At 40.2% G+C, this 15765-nt stretch overlaps 1 long non-coding RNA gene across 5 annotated transcripts in view; it reads left to right on the top strand.

Annotated features, from left to right (window-relative positions):
- LOC137141993 (uncharacterized) overlaps positions 1-15765 on the top strand; it is a 98125-nt gene that overhangs the window by 79383 nt on the left and 2977 nt on the right. For all 5 annotated transcript variants that reach the window (XR_010916809.1, XR_010916813.1, XR_010916812.1 and 2 more), the window contains one exon: positions 1051-1112. This is a non-coding gene — a long non-coding RNA (uncharacterized lncRNA). The remainder of the gene's footprint in view (positions 1-1050; positions 1113-15765) is intronic.

The following is a 15765-nucleotide window of genomic DNA, read 5'->3' on the forward strand; positions in this document are numbered from 1 at the left end:
TCTTTGTTTTTTCAGGTGATGGATGCCCCAAAGTCTTTCAGCAGTTCTTTTTATCCCCAAACTTTATCTTTGTCTTCAAAGTCAGGAAGCCCTCCTGGGATACTCAGTTTTCTGTGTCCACCAGGGAACCAACGCCAAGCTAGTTTTTGCAGTATTCTGTGATTTACAATGAAAATGATCTTCCTGGAATCTCGATGCAAATGAGTAGTCCATTGTCCGTGTCTGCCCCTTGTCACACCTTGCTCAATCTGCAATTGAGCCAAAGCGGTGTTTGTCTTTGTCTGTGGAAAAAATGTGTTTTGCCTCCTTGGTCTAGGTGTACAGGCTCCAAAACCTAATATCAGAGAGCATGCCAAATTTCATATACAGAATGCAGCATTTGGCCTCCAGCAACACTGGTTGCTGAGTTCATATCACCATAGATCTCTGCTTATTACACTGGCTCCCCAAATGGCACCAGGTCACGTTGGTCTTGGTATTGAAGTGCTGTAAGGAATTGGCTCAACGTACCATCCAGAACTCTTCTTTCTCCGCAATCCCTTTGGAACAGCTTTGTTCTGCAGGAACTATGAAACTGTTAACTTGGACTTGGAGGGGGGAATGTGTGAGAGGGGGATAAAACTTTGTCAACAGCTGTAGTACAGGAAGTCAATGCTCCTGGTTCAATATGGGAGAGGAAGGAAAGAAACTAGACATGATCCTTTTCTTTTTCATATACAAGGTAGTGCTTTCTACTTAAAAGACCATAAAAATATCAAGGGAATCACACCACGCAAGTTCAGGTTTTAGTATCAGCAATTACCAGGAGATTAGTTTTTAGTTAAATTAAACATTAATAAATAGCTTTATTTTTTATTAATCTTAAGTATGATTTATTTGTTAGGAGCTCTGGTCCTTACCTGGCCTAACCCAAGTCCCGATTTGCCTCAGTCCTGGATATTAGTTTTATGGGGGTCCCCCCCAAATTGGCTCCACCTTCCTTTTGGCTTCAGCCAGTCAGATTCATTCATCAAACCTTTAACACAATGTACCTCTTTTACTCTCCTACAGCCACAAGGAAGATGGGGGTTGCCTGCACCCAAAAGGAGAGCAGAAAGCAGACGGGGAAAAACGTAAGTTGATAGCTGCACTTTCCTACTGGGAGGCTGAAGCTCTGCATTTCTTCTGCTATGTGGGCTGTGTGAGATTGAGAGTCAGTTGCACTCCCAGGCCTGCTCATAATTCCAAAGTGTCATCTCCTAGCACACAGGAACTGCTGATCTCTACTGAGACTCTGAATTTAGAGGGGACCCAAAACACTGGTGAATAGTTCGCTAAGTTAAGCGTGTTGAGACTTGTATTTCTGTGTTTGTAGTGGCAGGAGAATGGAGGAGGTAAGCTTTATAGTTCTTACCCTCTTTCTCAAATCTCCATGTTCAGTTTCATCATTAAATTGATTGTCCCATCACAGGGATTGATGTTTTGTTCTTGAATCCACTGATTGATTGTCCCATCACAGTAGAGACATGAGCATCATTTAACACACATTTGAATTTGAGGAGGATGATTAGTTACCATTCAGCCAACACACAGACTAGAACATCTAATGTGGGCACTTTAATAGGATGCTTAAATGAGCATTTATGTGTCTAAGTGCAGACATGAGCATCCATTTTTGGACATACTAAGTCACACTACACTGCGGCAACAGACTCAGATAATCATAGCAGGGCTCTAAATGTTCCTCTGATATTTCCCTAGATTGTTATATTAATGTTGGCTGGGTTTAATGGGAAAACTTTGGCATTCATTTTTCTGGGTTTCCTGTAACTTCTATCATAATTTCGTTTCAAGCTCAAATTCTTTGTTTTAGATTGTTTTGTTTTTTCAAATGTTTTCTTTGATATGGAAAGAGTGCTGAAAAAATCCTTTTATGGTACATGATGACCAATTCATCTGAAATTACGTGCTCGTAAATGTATGCAAAAGTTACCAATGTTAGTAACTGGTTTTTAATCAGCTTTATTTATTGGTCTTCATTTGCAAGATAAAAAAATACAGAGCAGCAGAGTGCTACCATCCTTTTAATGGAACCAAATGTTTGTTATATAAACTGAAGTGTCATAATCAATACATATTTTTCTTACCTACATAAATACTGGATTTTTAAAAACAGAAATCCCGATATACAAAAGTATTAATTTATGCTAGAAAAACAAACAAGGCTAGATGCAGTAATCCTCCAAAAAGCATCCCTTCTTTTCTGTTTTGAAGGTAGTTTCATATTTTCTGTATGTAATTACCTTTTCATTCCTTTATTTTTAATTAAAAATCTGATGCTGCCCTTCCCCCTCAAAAAAAAGTCAGCTGCTCTCCACCTCTCTTCATGACTTTTTATAAGGGACAATTTTGTAAATCCCATTGCCTGTGATGCGTAATTGCTTAAATCAACCCACCAGTAAAACTTATTTTTGAAATACATACGGTATTCTCTGTAGTGGCTATGAGGGCTCTTCTTGGCCAAGATAAGGATTGACCCATACTTTCTCCCATCTCATCAAACTGAACCAAAATTAGATCTTTTCTGAACTAGATCTAACCTTGGTTAACCAATTGCTTTTTTCAACAAAGTGCATGCTTCTTCTCGAGACTCTATACTTGAAATATAGGATATCCCACAGCAGATCAGACCAGTGGTCTATCAAATCTTGTATCCTGCCTTTGATTCACTTCACATAAGCGGTGTGACCAGTCATTAATAAACCTGTAGGCCTGTTAATCCAGTAGGATTTGATACCTGGAGAAAAAACTGACCACCAAGAAGACAAAAGGCACAGTGAAATAACTGATTGGTACAACCCATAGCAATGGGACTAATTTTTGGAACACCCTGTGAGATTACTGGAAAAATTCAGCATGAGAGTATCTGTGTGAATCTCCAGATAGCAAGGCCTGTGTGACAGAAGCTGTAAAACTGAATACCACACTGAGCACCCCGTGTTACTCCCCAAATTTGGAAGGTATAAGTATCCCCTAATGAAGAGATCCCCAAAAAGCCAAAGTTTCTGGATCCAAGTGAATGAAAAATTTCCTCTTCATGTTCTGCCAGCATATATGCTGCTCGAGTCTCACTTGTCCCCATGCAAACAGTATCCCCTCCTCCTCAGTGCTTTCTACATGAATGGGAGATCTCTGAAGGGTACATTCAACATCGTTGTATGTGAACCCTTTACAACATGCCTGAAACTCAGCTCAAATTGGTAAGCCTGAGTAGGGTTTCATATGAACACACTTATCCCTCAAATCCAGGGTCAGGATTTATGGTTTCAATCAATAATCATGTGAAATTTGGAGTTTTTGACTGAGTTTTTTGCTTTGAGTTTTTGGGTTTGTTGGAACATTGAACTTGTATGGTGGGTCCACGTGCAAACTGAAACGAAACAGGCTGCTTAAACGTTTGAATTTTGCACAGCTTAATCATCTATGCAGTCACTCCTTGGGAGATAGACCTACAGATGATGATATATCTTTATCTTCCAGCCTCATTGCATTTGAGAGAGCATAGCATGGGCATCAACGGTTCCATCATTATCCCTAGCTAAGCAGAAACTCCAGCAGGAACATGTACTATAACAATTGCTGTGGTCCAAGGTGCCCATTTCTTGCAAATGCAGATAGTAGAGAACAGTTAAAACCAGCTAGAATTCTTAGTTTATATCTGGATCACCTCAGTAGGTCTTGCACATGGCTTCTTCCATTCAGAGTGGATTCAAGATAACAGGAAAAAGCACTCAGATCTGCTTCAACTGTCAGCTTTCTTAACAGCAGGTAATGATCACATTTGGCTCAGTACACAAGAGTTATAGTTGTACTAACTTTAATCGCTAAATACATGTTAATGAGACTTTTGTCCTTCTCCAGCAAAGTCAAACAATACCCAGTGCAAAAGACCATTCAGGGTATACAAACTTAATGGCATTATAACAACTCTGTGATTGATAATATTCATGGTCAGAAAGTAGCAATTGTAGTGTACACAATCTAAGAAGTCATGTTGGAGGATGCCATCCTGATAGCTATTAATTGTTTGGGAACCTCTATTTCATATCCTGAAACACTTTGATTGCCTCCAAATGAATCTGTTGCTATGCCTAGGGGTCCCACTCATCCAGATTTTGGGATTAGGGGCAAGTAAACGGAATAAGAGAAAGTCTGGACCTCATCCAGGACCTACCTTCTTTCTTTCTTTTGACCACTGATAAAAAATTCTGTAGTGGTGAGTATGGCACAAAAGCATAGAGGGGTGGAGAAGCTGCTAGCCAAGCAGTGAACAAACCATACATACTGGCTTCTGTCTAAGTGGCATGTTTCCAGGATTGGCAGCTCCCAATTGAAAATACAGACCTAGAAAAAGAAAGATCGCAGGCAGCATTTAACTGAAACACTAAGCAGAGAAACTGATGTTTGTGTAATGCAAAGTTATGTTCCTAATTGCACTCCTGCAGTTCCAGCAAAATAGTGCCCTGGTACCACACTAACCAAGTTCAGATCTGGACCAAATCCTTTCAAGGTCTGTGATGTTTGGTTCTAGTGGTTTGGACTGAGTTGTTATAAAGATGTTGGCCAGATGGTTTGGATCAAATTCTGAACTTCTGCAAAGTTTGGGCTTGTTTAGAGACTAGGTTTTAGTTTGGGACCAGTTCAAACAAGCATATTTTCTACAGCATCAGCCATTCCTGCAAATTGGCCAACAGACATTCTGGGGAAAAGTATTTAGTGGGTCTGGGGTCATTTAACTGAAATATCAAAAGTGGTAAATGTGGAAGCTGAATAGCAGCAGTACACAATGGTAGGAGACAGTATAATAAAAATAATAATAGCATAAAGGAAGATTCTTTGCACTACTTTTATTCAAAGAAAGCCGTTCATCCTGCACTGGAGGCAATGCAGCTGCCTACTAAAGATCTTTTCTGCTCCTCTCCAGTATCTGTTGTGAAAGACTTTATATACTGAGTTTTTCTTTTACTGACCACATTCCCTGCGGAAATAAAGTTAATGTATTTTCACCTACAAAATATGCCAGCACTAAGTTTCAGTGGGTGTTCAGTGTCTAAACTGAATTCTTGCTTGTACAAAACAGAAAACTTGGTTAAAATTAGGGTAGAATCAGGACTTTTTGGGTGCTCTTTTGCATGTATTGGTCTCCAAACCTCTTTAAGTTCACTCATCATAGATATGGTATACAGGCAAATCCTTAAGCCCAGATTTTTCAAACTGAACTTCTGAAACTTAATTCAAAGTGTGTGGGTGTCTCCCAATGAGGAGGGTATTTATATTTTCCTCCAATTTTATGAAAGTTTTGAGTGTTCCCCGAACCCTTCAAGAGACAGTAGGGAAGTAAGGAATGTGCAACAGACAGCATATGTGTGATGCATGAACAGCTCTTGATCTGTATGGAGATTGGGTCCCAGAAACTAATGAACCAATCTTAGTGTGTGTGATGCAATGTGGAACAGAAAGCACGTGCAGCAGTCTGTTTTAGAAAGCTGATTAAGGATTTTGTGTTGTGGATGTGTGGTGCACCTTGTACTCACTTCCTACAAGTGAGTCTGGTTAACTCCATGTAGCTTGATGCACGCCAATAAAGAAACCTTAGTGATGAGCTTGGAGTCAAGCTGAGTTTTTGGGAACTGAGTGGATAAGGTCTTGGGAGCCACCCCAACAATATCAATAACAAACTGATATTGGATCATGACTGCACTGTCTTAGTATGATGATAGCAGTAATTTACTATGCCAATTGCTTATAAGTTACACTTCTTGCCTGGAGAGGGGAATGTACTGTGATGAGCATTGACTGAGCTACCAGGTGATGGAAAGAATGAGCTGGAAAGTTACGACATGGCAACCTTATTCTTCTGCACCCTATTCCTTTGACCTCTTTTCTCTGGCTTTAACTACAATTTTGGTCCGCTTTCCTCCAAGTAGCAGAAGGGAGGATTTGAGCACAAGTTACTTAATCAGAATCGAAGAATAAAAATACAGCAAAGCAGTAACATGTTAATTCACTGACTGTTTCCAATGTATCGCATGAGAAATTAACCTAGATTGCATTTTGCAAAGCTCCTTTGCTAGCACTTATGTGTGATGGGGTCTGGCACAGTGTGACTATATAAAACTGAGCTCTAACAGAGAGAGAACCTCTTTCTTAGGTAACAGGAAATAGATCGTTCAAACTGTCTTATCATTCCAAACAAAATGATCCTGTTAAGTTAGGATGTTCCCCTGCAGGATACTACAGCACTGTAGCCTTTTAAAATTTGTGGCTAAAATGTTCGCCTTAGAATACCTTTTCAATTCACGTAGCTTACATAAATATTTGACTTGTACTGATGTTACTCTTAATCTGTTTAGAATGCTGCTGTACTATTTACATATAGAGGAAAGCCATAAGCCTACTTGTCCAAATAGTTTTAAGTAAGGGAGACGCTGCTTTTTAGCACCTTGCATAAATATTTGTAAAATCTCTAATCCCAGATAACCTTGTCTCCCTTTAAAGATATTTACTACTTCCTAAAACCTTTCTCCAAAATGTCCTCCTCTATTTTTGTTACTACATTAGAAGAGCTTGACGTTGACTGTGAAATATATTTGCATGTCCTTGATGACTCTGGGCAGTACTGTGATTTATGAATTCTTACAATTTCTGTCCAACTGATGCTGTACAGGCAACCCAGTCTATAAGAATAGTTATAAGATCTCTTTCCAAAACCCCCTACTGTATGAAACAGAGAGCCAACACTCGGCCAGTAAATCACAGCAACTCAAGACAACTGAATAAGTTATGTCTTCAGTCTACTCATAATCTATCTGGTCTAGCTTACAATATGTAGAGATCTGAGTTCATCTTTACTTTTGTTTTTTGCTGTGATAACAAATTGTATTTACATTATAACATTTAAAAATCTTGTATTTCTATAATGGAGATTTATTCTGGTTGAGATAAATATTTCTTTAAAGAAGTTGCATTTTATTTAGCTTTGCTGTGTGTGAAACAGGTTAGTTTTTAGAATGAAACTTCATGATTTTACTTGTCACATGTCATGTTATCCACAATGTGAAATATGTATATATTGCATAACAAAACTTATAATGAGTTTCTATTTTTGCTGGACAGGTGCCCACAAGAATTTTGCTAGGTGGTTCTAGTAAACTACATAACTCTGTATACCCAGGATGAAATCCTGGCTCCATTAAAGTCAATGGCAAAATTCCTCTAGGGACTTGAATGATGCCAGGATTTCACCCCTCTTTCTATTAAGAAAGCGTTAGTGCCAACTCCATAGTTAATCTTGCTTTCACCGAAAAAAAATTTCAATCCCATTATTAGACACGAAAATTAATTCTGATCCCCATAAAAATTACACCACTTATTCTTCTGCTTATTCCTAGGGAAGAGATTGTGAGCCAAATTCTCTGCTAGTATAACTCTGACTTCAGGAGAGTTATGCAGGCAGACAATGTTTTGTGAAAGTCAGATTTTTAAAGTTTAAGGCAGGTATGTAATATATTTGGAGATCCCTCTCACTTACAAATTACTTGGTTGCAACCACTCAAGCTTCCAGCAGAGGTACTGCAGGCCTGAACAAATTTTAATCCATCAGGTAGTTTTTCAACTGTGTGTGTATTAAAAAGTTATTAGCATTACCCTTCATTAATGTTTCTTTCTCTGTCTCAGACAGTGCCGTAGTAAATATTAGCCAGAATGGAAGCTAAGGTAGAAAACATAACAAAGTGTTGACATGTAGATTATCATGCATAATCTTTTTCCAGACAGAAGAATTTGGCTCTCAATCTCTTCCCTAGGAATAAGCAGAAGAATAAGTGAGCTCCATAAGAAGGTACCTGCCCAGCAAAGCTCCAAGTTTCTCAGAATCAGAGGGTGAAATCCTGGCCCCACTGAAGTGGGAGTTTCACCACTGACTTGAGTGGATCCAGACTGTCACCCAGGGTCTCAACTCCATGGCGCAGGCACTTTTCCCAGCAACACACCAGTGTACAAGAGGAGAACCTTAGTGCTGTGGATCTCCTCAAATCCACTGTTCACCCTAGGAGATGCATTAGAGTGGGGAGCCTAATGGCGCACAGCAAAACTTATGTGCCTGGTGCATAAAGTTTTCTAGGCAAGCTACTACGAGCCTGAAACAGCAGAAACCCTTATTTGCCAAGCACAAAGTTTGCTGTGCCAATTTGACTTAAACTTTCTGGGCTCCTGATATTCTTCTTCATTAAAAAAGAAAAAGATCATTCTTGCACAAAAAATTTGCTAATTTGAAGTTAAGGTGGCTAAAATAATTAAGGTGGCTATTATGTGAGGCTCTGGAACAGCCTCCTAGTTGGAGTTGTGGAGGCAAATAATTCGTTTTGAGAGAGAGCTGGACAAATGTGAGTGGGATTATGTGATGTGATTGCCTGTGTTGGAGGGGGGCAGGTCTCAGCAGCCCTGGGAATCCATCCCAGATCATTTATGTTCCTAAAAGTCTCATGCTCAGTACTTCAGCCGATCACCTGCCGGGGGGCAGGGAGGGATATTTTCCCCACCCTATGTATCCTGATTGGGTTTTTGTTTTATTTGTTTGTCTCCTTCTGAAGCATCATGGATGGCCACGGCTGGAAATGGGACACTGAACAGGGTGGGCCAGTGGTCTGAGGTGGTACTAACAATACTCTTTCACAGGTGCGTGACTGGCTGGTTCTTGCTCAGCGTGTAAATTATTGCCATATGTGGGGCTGGGAAAGAATTTTCCACCAGGTCAGGTTGGCAGTGGCTGGGTTTTTTGTCCCTCTCTGCAGGACGGAGCACGGGTCGCTTGCCAGGATTATCTGGGTTATATCTCCATTAAAACATTTCCTTCCTTTGCAGTGGCCTCGGTCCTTCCTATTCTCCACTGGTGGCACACAATAGTCTCCTGAGGGTTTTAATGCTTTGGTCTAATTCTGGTCATTGGGTTGAGTGTGCAGGTCTAACGTGTTGGTGCTCTGCGAGATACCAGTGGTCGGACAAGATAATCTGGTGGCCCCTTCCAGGGGAGCCCTCAGTGGTTTTTCCCATGGTATGCTCTGGCAATCCCTGTGGAGCTGTCCCTGCTGCAGCTGCTGGCCTCATTGCCTCCCCTGCAGAGTCCATGCCATGCTTCCTGCCTTCCAGCCCAGCCGTTCCAGTGCAGTGTGACTCCCCATCCCTGAGAGGAGATGGGCTGCTGAAAGCAGAGTGAGGCCAGGCAGGCCCCAGCAGAGTGGGATCCCTGGTGCAGGATCTGGCCTCATGGAGCACTGAGGCCTAGCAGTGTTGATTGTTCCACTGCCCACTCAGGATTAGCCCGGTGGCCCCTCCATCATGACAGAGCTAAAATTGAGTGAGTGACGTTGTGAACCCTGTGCACCAGGTCACAATGCTACTCATGCAGGTTTGGACCCTGTCAGCACCTGTCATGATGATGGGCAGTGAGGTGGCCAGTATTGCTCCTTCTCACTGTGCTAGTGGTAACACCATACTGTGTGTGGGGCTGTGAGAGCCACGGGTCTCTTCTGGCCTTAACCTCTGACTCACTGTTGAGTGCTCAGGATCTAGTCTGAGATGTGGATATAGCTGAACCACTTCGCAATAGCGACCATAATGTAATTAAATTTAACATCCTTGGTGGTGGGGGAAATACCCAAGAAGAAATTCACCACAAAGGGAGCAACACAAAAATGAGGAGGTTAAAGCAGAAATTAAAAGAAACAGTTACAAGAGTGAAATACCTGTAAAGCTGCATGGAAACTTTAAAAAAAAAATCATCATAGAGGCTTAAATAAACCATATCTTCCATTATAACAAAGAAATGAAGAGGACCAAAAAAGCTCAACTCTGGCTGAGCTGAGTGAGAGATGGTTAGAGACAAAATGCCATCCTTTAAAAATTGGAAGTCAAATCCAAGTGAGGAAAATGAAAAGGAGCATAAACTCTGGCAAGTCAAGTGTAAAAATATAATGAGAGGTCAAAAAAGATTTTGAATAGTATCTAGCAGAAGACGCACACTAATAACAAAAAAAAAAAAAAATTAAGTACAGCAGAAGCAGAAATGCTGCCAAACAATCAGTGGGGCCTCTGGACAATCAAAGTGCTAAAGGAGCATTTAAGAAAAACCAGGCCATTGCAGAAAATCTAAATGAATTCTTTCATCGGCCTTCAATACAGAGGCAGGTTCCTATACCTGAGCCATTCTTTTCGGGTGTCAGATCTGAGGAACTGTCCCAGACTGAAAATTACATCCAGTAAGTCTAACTTCAGAACCACGCAAACTAGTTAGTTAAAACTATAGGAAAAGTCAGAATAATCAGACGCATAGTGTTCATCTATGTGGGGAAGAGGCAACGTGGCTTTTGTAAATGGAAATTATGCCTTACTAATCTATTAGAATACTGTGAGGGAATCTACAAACTTGTGTACAAGGGTGATCCAGTGGATATAGTGTAATTGGACTTTTAGAAAGCCTTTGACAAGGTCCCTCTCCAAAGGCTCTTAAGCAAAGTAAAGAGTCATGGAATAAGAGGAAACTCAAAGATCAGTAACTGGTTAAAATATAGGGTAAAAGATAGAAAACAAACAAATGGTCAGTTTTCATGGGGAGGAGAGGTAAATAATGGGGTCCCCAAGGGTCTTTACTGGGTTCTGTGCTGTTCAATGTATTCATAAATGATCTGGAAAAAAGGGTAAACAGAGGGGTGACAAAGTTTGCAGATGTTACTAAATTACTCAAGATAATTAAGTTCAAAGCAGACTGTGAAGAGTTACAAAGGGATCCCACAAAACTGCGTGACTGGACAACAACAGGGCAGATGAAATTCAAATACTCTGATAAATGCAAAGTAATGCACACTGGAAAACATAATCCCAACTATACATATAAAATGATGGGGTCTGAATTAGCTGTTACTACTCAAGAAAGAGATCTTGGAGTCGTTGTGGATAGTTCTCTGAAAACATCCCCTCAATGTGCAGCAGCAGTCAAAAAAGCTAACAGAATGTTATGAACCCTTAGGAAAGGGATAGAAAATAAGACAGAAAATATCCTAGTGCCCTATATAAATCCATGCTATGTCCATACCTTGAATACTACTTGCAGTTCTGGTTGCCTCATCTCAAAAAAGATGTATTAGAACTGGAAAAAGTACAGAGAAGGGCAACAAAAATGATCAGGAGTATGAAACAGTTTCCATATGAGGAAAGATTTAAAAAGACTGGAGCTGCTCAACTTGGAGAAGAGACAACGGAGCAGGGATAGGATAGAGGGCTATAAAATCATGAATGGTGTGGAGAAAGTGAATAGGGAAGTGTTGTTCACCCCTTCACGTAGCTCAAGAACCAGGAGTCATCCAATGAAATTAATGGGCAGCAGGTTTAAAACAAATCTAAGGAAGTACTACTTCACACAATGTACAGTCAACTTGTGGAACTTCTAGCCCGGGGCTGCTGTGAGGGCCAGAAGTATAACTGGGTTCAAAAAGAATTAGATGAGTTAAAGGGAGGGTCAGAAATGCAGTGGCATGCTCTGGGGAACCTCAGTCTCTGACTACCTGAAGCTGGGACTGGATGATTCTGCTTCTGGCAGTCAGAGATCGAGGGACTGCACGCAGTAATCAAGGGATGAGATCAGTATTCAAGTCAGAGATTTGAGGGACAGTTTTTTGTTTTTTTTTTAAACAAACATCATTCTGGGATGTATTAGCAGGAGTGTTGTAAGCAAAATGTGAAAAGTAATTATTCTGCCCTACTCCCTCCTGATTAGGCCTCAGCTGGAGTATTGTGTCCAGTTCTGGGTGCCACATTTCAGGAAAGATGTAGATAAATTGGAGAAAGTCCAGAGAAGAGCAACAAAAATGATTAAAGGTCTAGAAAACGTGACCTATCAGGGAAGATTGAAAAAACTGGGTTTTAGTCTGGAGAAGAGAAGACTGAGAGGCAACATGATAAGTTTTCAAGATCATAAAAGGTTCTTACACAGAGGAGGGAGAAAAATTGTTCTCCTTAACCTCTGAGGACAGGAAAAGAAGAAATGGGCTTAAATTGCAGCAAGGGTAGTTTAAATTGGACATAGGAAAAGCTTCCTAACTGTCAGGGTAGTTAAGCACTGGAATAAATTGCCTGGGGAGGTTGTGGAATCTACATCATTGGAGATTTTTTAGAGCAGGTCAAACACCTGTCAGGGATGGTCTAGATAATGCTTGTTCCTGCCATAAGTGCAGGGCACTGGACTAAATGGCATTGCAAGGTCCCTTCCACTCCTATGATTCTATGACAGGGGAATGGATCACTTGATAAAGTGCCCTGTTCTGTTCACTCCCTCTGAAGCATCTGGCACCAGCTGCTGTCAGAAGATGGACCATTGGTCAGACCCATTATGGTCATTCTCATGTTCTCAGCACTTTTGAAAATCAGGCAGTTACCTACGTATGGATTAAGGAGTGTCATTTTAGGCTCCTATGTTTTAAAATCCTGGCTTACAGTATCACTGTTACAAAGCCTTAAGCACTAAAATACAAAACAGTCAAGGAATAAATAAATACTGTATTAGCCTTACAGTTCACACATTCACCTGACATTACTGATGTGCAAACGCACCTTATACATTTCAATAACAACCTTAACTCGTCCCCCAAAATTACTTCAAAACCATTTCCATGTATTAGTGAACTTCTTAAACAAATGAGAGGAGAAGCAGATGGAAATGACGTTATCACCACCAGAAGTGGAAGACTGGTCAGGGTGAGGCCCTTATGAAACAGGGAAGACAGGGATGAAGGTGGGGCCTGGATTCAGGGTGTTGTCACCAGTAGTGAAGAGAAGGAGCAGGAAGTTGGGGGTGAGTGAGATTTATGGAAGTGAGGGAGAAGGGGGCACAGCAGAAGAATCTGTGGGTGAGCAAAATATGATAGAGCTTGAAGTAGAGAGTTATAAAAAGGTAAGCCACAGCCAGGCTGATACAAAGTGTGAGACCCATAAGAGTGTGGAAAGGTAGGAGGCCGTGAGGAGGATAACAAAGAACATGGTAAACTCTGAGGAAACTTTCTTTCAGAGGAACTAATCCAATCATATTAGTGTACCACAAACATAGCTAGCCGATTTCAGTTGTGATCAGATATAAAAATCAGGACAGTTGATATTGTTAACTCCAAAAATGACCCAGATTGGCTCAAAGTAATTTCCAGAGTACACAGATCTGCTCTGGAAATCCCAATACCTTCCCCAAGTTCTGTGCGACTATCATTTTTTAGGAGAAATTCTTCCTAAGTGCCATGTGTCCAGTGAATTAACCCTCATACACAGAGGAGAGAAGATGAAAGATCTGGTTTTCCTTATGAGATCTGACATGAGAGAGAAGAGGTAACAACTAAGCATGAGAGTCAGTTCTACGTAGCTAGCCAATCTGCTAAAAATGCATGTATTTACATGCTGTGAACAGTCCTGTCAGTATAGATACATTCATAATTTCTTTCCCATCTACTTTTTCATGCACAGAAGCTCTGCTTAACTTTCAGAGGTGTTTAATTACAGTACAAGGATCAAAAAAGTGATTTGTTCTTTAACTGTTGCTCAGTAAAGTAAATGCTCACAAAGTGTCTATAAATCCTACTGAATATAAAGCAGACCCAGTTGTAGCCCCACTCCAGGAATCCTGCCAGAGTCTTCTCTCTTCTGCATTGTGTCTGAGGCAGGAAATCTAAACATGTATTCCAGTTTGTCAAACTTCCCAAAGTGCTGCTATGTATTTTGTTGCATGATAACATTACATTTAAATCAATCTCAACCACTGGTGTGTGAGGAAGGGAAAGGAAAATACTTCTGGGTAAGAGAAACGGAGAAATAATATATTCTCTTTGGAACATATACTAAGATTTTTAGTTTACAGACCACCATTTTGAAACTTGGGTGCCGACAGTTAGTTACTTAAATAAAAGTGGCCTGATTTTCAGAGGGATTGTGAGTATCTATACTACATTTAGTGGGAGCACTGAAGTTAAAGGAAGATACAAATATTCAGTGCCTGTTGGATTGTGTTATAACCTTCTCTGTTAGATCAAAGAACCCATTATCAAATATTTGTTCCCCATGTAGATACTTATAAGACCGGGATCAAGTCACTCCTTAACATTCTCTGTGTTAAGCTAAGTAGATAGACTCAAGCAGTTCAATTACTATAAGGCCTGTTTACTAATCTTTTAATCATTCTCATGGTTCTCTCTGAACGCCAATTTATCAACATCCTTCTTGAATTGTGGGCACCAGAACTGGACACACTATTCCAGCAGCAATCACAAATACAGATTTAAAATAACCTCTCTGCTCCTACTCAAAATTTCCCTCTTTATGCATCTAAGGAACTCATTAGCCTTTTTGGCTATAGTGTCTCACTGAAGTCTTGTGTCCAGCTGATTATCCACCACAAACCCCAAATCTCTTTGAGTCACTGCTTCCTAGAATACGCCCCCCCCCCACCTTGTATGTATGGCCCACATTCCTTATTGTTAGATGTATACTTCACATTTAGCCGTATTAAAACACATAGTTTGCTTGCTCCCTGCTTTCCAACCAATCCAGATTACTCTGTGTCAGTGTCCCATCCTCTTCTTCATTTACCACTCCTCTAATCTTTGTGTCATCTGCAAATTTGATCAGTGATGATTTGGGTTTGTGGGGTTTTTTTTGTTTGTTTGTTTTTTTTGGGGGTGGAATCAGGAATGAAAATGTTAAATGGGTCAGGGCTAAGAACTGATCCCTGTGAGACCCCACTAGAAACACACCCACTCGATGATGAATCCCATTTACAATTACATTTTGAGACCTGATTTTTCATCCATTTAATGGGTGCCATGTCAATTTTGGATCAGTCTAGCTTTTGAATCAAAATGTCTTGTAATACCAAATCAAATGCCTTACAGAAGTCTTAAATATATTCCGTTAAAACTATTACCTTTATCAACCAAATTTATAATCTCACTTTAAAACAAAGATATCAAGTTAAAAAGAATTTATTTGCTATGAACCAATGTTGATCATCCTTGATTATATTACTCTCCTTTAATTCTTTATTAACGGAGTCCCATATCAGTGGCTCTGTTATGGAGCCTGGGATTGATATCAGACAGGCCTATAATCCCATTTACCCTTTTTAAGTATTGGCACAACATTAATACTGTCAAAATTGAAATAATTTTTTTTTAAAAATCTACCTTAACTTTTATCTTTTGATATTAATTTTGCATTACATTACCACGGTCCGGAAAATGAACCAGGTGTGTGTTGCTTTCCATTTATAATTCTTTTCACTTCCTTCCAATGTCCTGACTAGCACAGTGCTGCTGTGGCTTTGGGTTTGCGGCACTGCAAGGCAATGTATACCTTACAAAAGTTTTAACTGAAATATTTTAAAAACCATAAAATTATTTTAGTTTGCTCCATAAAACCTGCTTCCCTACCCCCCGAAAATGAACAGGAATAGGCGCATAGGTTGTCTTACACTTTGGCTATGTATTTGTATGCAAGTTTCAGATCAGCAGGCACTTTACCACCCACCTTTTAAAACAGGGTTCATTAGGAAATTCCTGTACAGTAGATTTTTAGGACTAGATTCTGACTGGTATTACATACCCACGTAGGTGAATGGAGGGAGTCAGGGCTCTTTCTTTTTCCCCTTCGACAAGCTGTTTGGACCTTGGGTTACTTCTTCCTCAGAGCACACGTGAG

Source organism: Emydura macquarii, unplaced genomic scaffold, assembly GCF_026122565.2.
Source record: "Emydura macquarii macquarii isolate MOO-44397 ecotype Brisbane River unplaced genomic scaffold, CSIRO-AGI_Emac_v2 contig_3128, whole genome shotgun sequence".
Lineage (NCBI taxonomy): Eukaryota > Metazoa > Chordata > Testudines > Chelidae > Emydura > Emydura macquarii.